Below are 5865 nucleotides of genomic sequence, written 5' to 3' on the forward strand. Positions count from 1 at the left end.
CCTATTCATCCAAGCATATCCTTAATACATAAACACCACAGGCATTTGTCTCAGAAGTTCAAACCATTGGTACCTAGCTTATTTTCTCAATTTTTTTGCTTTTTGGTTGCCTTTTTCCGTGGCTTTTTCTTTTTCTTTTTCTTTCTTTTTCATGGCCAAAGACATTTATTCATCAAGATCCATAGACAATGTTCACTTTCTACATAAAAAAAAATGATAATTCTACACTCTAATTTTAGTGATCTGACTAAACAATCAAGCATGCATACCACCACTTAATTCTACTTGATTGTCACTAATTTAGCCAAGTTACTTTTGTTCAAACTTTTCTTTTATTTTTGGAAACAGAACAAGCATGGCACGCACTTGTTTAAGAAGGTGAAGTTATATCCAAACATCTAGGCATTCACTTTATTCAAAGCAATTAACAAACACACATACTAAAAAAAACGACTCATAAAAAAAACTCCACATAACACTTAAATGACTCATGATGAAAACTCGTTCATAAAGACAATTCACCAATTATCATTTGATTATTAAGGAACGAGACCACCTCTTATTTATTGCTTGGTTCTTCTTAATTCTTGGGATCCTGCTTCTTCTTGCTTCCTGCCTCTTTTTGACCACTTGTGCCTCCCTTGTCTTTTCTTATGAGCTTTTTCCAGAATCCAGCTTTTTTCATCGTTTCTTCCACTCCTTTTTCAAGGATCATTGCCTTGTTTATTTCTCCTTCTTTCCTCCCTTTGAAATACTCATCATAAGCTGGGAATGCTGGGTCCATCTTGTGTAGATGTTCCCCTATGTAGTTAAGCTTGATTTGCGAACTGATGTTGTAATCAGCTTGGACTGAGTATCTTGCATTCTGTAAAGTGGTGGCTTCCTTGATTGCCAAGACATTGGCATCTTGGTGTTGGCATATGTGGCTGAAGGATTCCTGTAAGTGTAAATTTTGTTCCCTTTGCAGATCGAAGAATCTTGATTCAAAGTTCCTTTGCATATCCATCATTTTTAGATGAAAGTCCTCTTGTCTCTCCTGAGACCTCATGTATTGTTGAGACATTCCTTCCATGATTTCCTGCATTCTGCTCATATCCATGGGGTCTCTGGGAATTCATTGTCTTCTTTCAGGAGTTGCTTGCTCTTCTTGCTCTTCTTCTCTATCTTCTCCTTCCTGTCTTTCTTGTTCTGCTTCTTGCTCGGCTTCCACTTGTTGCCCTTCTTCATTTCTTCTTCTTGTATGTCTTGGAGGAGTTGGGCCAAGAGTCATTCTGTGCGCAGTTATGGCCAGTCCAGGATATAGCCAATTAGGTCTTTCATCCTCAAGTGGTACTTGGGCATCGATGCATAGTCTAATGATAGTGCTAGGGAAGTGGAGCCAGGATTCAGGGTCACTTTTCTCACTAAACTCTTGTATCTGTTCAGCAATGAGTTTATGAACTTTGATCTCTCCTCCAACCATAATGCAATGTAGCAAGATGGCTCTTTTAGGGACTATTTCTGAAGAGTTTGCAGTGGGTAGGATGGATCTCCTAACTATTGCATACCACCCTTTAGCTTCAGGTGTTAGGTCTCCCCTTCTCAAGACTCTTGGAGCCCCTCTTGTTTTTCTCACCCATTCAGCTCTGATGGCACAAAGGTCTTCAGCAATAGTTGTATAGTCAGGTTCTCCTATCATCCTTTCTTCATAACTTGCTTGGCTGAAATGTATGTTTTTCAGGCCAAGAGTTTTCATGATTGCTTTAGGACTGAAGTCAACTTCCACCCCTCTCACATAGCTTTTGTATGTGGGGTTCTTGGTTTGATCCTCCCTTACTGCATTTGCATAAAACTCTTTCACCAAGTTGATGTTGATTCTAGTGATTGGCTTAGTTAGGAGCTCCCACTTCCTCTTTTTGATCTTTTCCCAAACACCTGGGAACTCATCCTTTTCAAGGTCAAAGGGAACCTCAGCTAGTACCGTTTTAGGTCTCATCCATTCGGCTTGAATCTCATGGAACACTGATCTGTATCTCCATGCATCGAATTCCCTGTTTTCCTCCATTGGCTGCTTGTCTTTTCTTCTTTTGTGGCTAGATGAAGCTGCCATTGGTTTTTTTTTTTAGTTTTGGTAAGTGACAAGCTAAAGTTGACAAGGTGAAGCAAGAAGTGTTGTTGGAGGTGTGGTGAGGTTGTTTTCGGCAAGAGATAGTTATGCTGTGATGAAGGAAAATGTGTATGAAGGAGAATTGGTGGTGTGGGACTCGTTCCCCAAGTGGTTCTTTATAGTGCCCAAGAGTGAAAAATGAACGGCTAGGGTGGTTTGTGAAGGGTGGCTTGATGGTAAATATATGAATTGTAGATAAGGACGATTGGCTTTTCATTTTCTTGGAAGTATTCTGGATGCATTAGGTTGTACATGTAGCTTTCTTTTCTTGCAGAACTTCCTTTTCCCATGTGTTAGTTTCAAAGATTTGTGAATTTTCTTTTTGACCAAGCACGTACCTCCCTTTGTCTTTTTCCTCCATTTTTGTCTTTTCTTTTGTACCTGCACAAACAAACAAATTTGCTATCATTTTTCGGTCCATGTGAATTATGAATAGTATTTGCACATGTAAATCAATGCTTGTCTTTATGAGCTTATAGCCGTGACTTCTACATGTATGCACACTTATTATTTGGACACCAAACTTAGTGTTTGGTTAAGTCTCCTGATGACATGAAATCCATATTGGTTGTCCTTAATGAGTGTGCATAATTCTAATAAATCATAGTCACCTTGGCTCTTTGATTCTAAACAAAGTGACTAACCTAAGTAATTGAAACCAAAGTATTAAAACATGTGAATGGTATACTTGTCATGAATTTTGAGATCCAGAGGAACTTCTTGCTTTTCATAAACTGTGTTCAAAAAGAACACCAAACTTAATGTTTGGTTGTGCACCTTGAATGAAAGATGGAATTCAATTCGAGTAAGATTTGGGAGTGCCATCAAGCACACCAAACTTAGAGACCCATCGTAATTTACATGCAAGGTTTAGTGCACTTAATCAATAGTTGTCCTGAGGATTCAAGTTCATGCATAAGAAACCATGCTTTATTAGATGAAAAGCAAAGCACTAAAGATTAAGGATACTAAAAACATGGGTTGCCTCCCATGAAGCGCTTCTTTAACGTCACTAGCTTGACGGTTGTCCCTTGTTAGGGTGGATTGTAGTGCTTGACGTCCTCTCCTCTCACTATGAAAACGTCCCCACTTGATTCATTCATGACCTCTAAATGTTCCATAGAAAGAACTTTCCTGATTGTGAACACTTGAGGGAGCTGGGAAGGAATGGTTTTGAGGCCAGGTGGGATTGGCAGATAATGACTTGATATCACGTTATCTCCCGGAGAAAAACCTTCAGTGGGAATTTTCTTGTTTCTCCATCCTCTTGGCAATCTCCCTATCACTCTTCCCTTTCTCTTGAGGATTTCTTCATTGACCTTTATGTCAGGAGGATCCTTCTGATCTGTTTCCACTGATTCTTGTGGCTCTAACTCTTGCAACTCTTGTTTGCCTTCCAATGACTGTTTTAGAGTCTCAGCTGCTGGATTACTTTCCTCCAAACACGGATGGCTACTATCATCTTTAGGCTTTTCAGGTTCTGGTTCAGGCTCAGATGCAGGTTTGAAGACTTTGAAAATGAGCTGTTCATCATGTATTCTCAGAATTAGCTCTCCTTGTTCTACATCTATGAGTGCTCTAGTAGTGGCTAGAAATGGTCTGCCCAGAATGATAGGGTGTAAGTAGCTTTCCTCCATGTCCACAATGACAAAGTCTGTGGGGAAATAATAATCCCCCACTTTCACCAGCACATTTTCAACTACCCCTTCAGCTTGCTTCTGAGTTTTGTCAGCCAGTTGTATGATTACATCAGTGGATCTCACCTCATTCAGTTGTAGCCTCTTCATAAGAGTTAGAGGCATCACATTTATGCTAGCTCCTAGATCACAGAATCCTCTGTCAATTTTTGTTTCCCCTATGATGCAAGGGATATGAAAACTTCCTGGGTCCGTTTTCTTAGAGAGTGTGTCCTTCTTGATGAGAGCACTGCATTCTTTGTTCATTGTTACTGTTTGTCCTCCCTTCAAAACTCTTTTTTTGCTTAACAATTCCTTTAAATACTTGATGTGTGTGGGCATTTGATGAAGAATCTCAAGAAAGGGAATATTGACATGAAGAGAGTTAAATGTCTCTAGAAACCTTGAGTAGGTTTTCCTTTTTTCACCTCCTCCTAACCTCTCAGGAAAAGGTGCTTTTGGTTGGTATATTTCCATCATGCCTTTTTGCAGTTCCTTGGCTTGCTCAGTTCCACCTTCTTGCTTAACTTCTTCCACACCTTCCTTCAAGATTTCTGGTTCCTGCTCTGAGGGCCTGATTCCTTCTTCTTCTGAGACTTCCTTCATTATGGTGATGGCTTTGCATTCTTCCCATCTTACTCTCTTTTGTTCCCCTTTAGGATTCTTTTCTGTGTCACTAGGGAACACTGCAGTTGATTTGGGTGCCTGTTGAGATAGCTCTCCTACTTGAGATTCCATCCTTTTGAGTTTTTCACCATGGTTTCTTAAGGTAGTTCTCACATCATCCCTGAAGCTCTTCAGTTCAATGATGTCTTGACTCATGGTTGCCATAATTCCTTCTATTCAGTTTAATTGATCTTGAAATTGTTGGTTCGGATTAGGTTGGGTATGTTGATTATCTTGGCCATGATATGATGATTGGGGGTAAGTGTTTTGTGTGGCTTGGTATGATCTTTGGTTGGAGTTTTGGTATGTGGAATTGTTTTGTTGGTTGTGGTTGTAAGGTTTGTGGTTTTGTGGTTGGGTTTGTTGGTTTCCCCACCCAAAGTTTGGGTGGTTTCTCCAGCCTGGGTTGTAAGTGTTGGAATGTGGATCATATGATTGCCTTCCCACATAGTTAGCCTCATCCCAATCACCTCCTTCAATGCCTACTTCCTCTTGATCTTGTGTGTGTATTGTAGCCACTTGCTTTGTTTCTAATTGCCTGGTAAGCTCTGCTAGTTGCTTGGAAAACACCTTGTTTTGGGCTAGAATTGTATCAACATGGTTCAGCTCCATGACTCCCTTAGTGTTGTGTCTTTCTGATGCATAGTAGTACTCATTCTCAGCCACTGTCTCGATCACTTCAATGGCTTCTTCCACAGTCTTTTTCCTGTTCAATGAACCTCCTGATGAATGGTCTACAGCCTTCCTTGATTCATAAGAGAGCCCATCATAGAAGATGTGCAGTTGCACCCAATCATGGAACATGTTTGGTGGGCATTTCCTTGTCAAGTCCTTGAATCTCTCCCATGCCTCGTAGAGAGTTTCACCATCTTGTTGTCTAAAAGTCTGAACCTCAGATCGAAGCCTATTGACCTTTTGTGGAGGGTAGAAACGTGCCAGAAACTTGCTTTCCACCTCATCCCATGTTGTTAGACTCTCCCTTGGGAATGATTCCAGCCACTTAGCTGCTTTGTCCCTAAGTGAAAATGGGAACAAAAGCAGTTTATAGGCATCTTCCTGGACTCCATTGGACTTCACAGTGTCACAAATTCTCAGGAATTTTGTGAGATGTTGGTTTGGGTCTTCATTAGCACTTCCTCCAAAGGAACAATGATTTTCCACAAGTGATATTAGCTGTGGCTTGAGCTCAAAATTGTTGGCCTGAATGGGTGGTTTCTGGATGCTACTACCACAATTCCCAGAGGTTGGGTTTATGTATGAACTAAGAACCCTCCTCTCAGGGATGGCATCGTTTCCATCAGCTCTCTCATGGTTGTGAACTTCTCTATCCATGTTGAGATCTAAAGCTTCCTCAAAATTGTCCTCAGATTCTCCTTC

At 40.5% G+C, this 5865-nt stretch overlaps 1 non-coding gene across 1 annotated transcript; it reads left to right on the forward strand.

Moving 5' to 3' along the window:
* The first annotated feature begins 5290 nt into the window (after positions 1-5290).
* Positions 5291-5394, forward strand: LOC148580766 (small nucleolar RNA R71). Its single transcript, XR_015899325.1, has one exon. It is a non-coding gene; the product is annotated as a small nucleolar RNA R71 (small nucleolar RNA).
* The last annotated feature ends 471 nt before the right edge of the window (positions 5395-5865 follow it).

Source organism: Arachis ipaensis, chromosome B10 (assembly GCF_059453495.1).
Source record: "Arachis ipaensis isolate K30076 ecotype BB chromosome B10, ASM5945349v1, whole genome shotgun sequence".
NCBI lineage: Eukaryota > Viridiplantae > Streptophyta > Magnoliopsida > Fabales > Fabaceae > Arachis > Arachis ipaensis.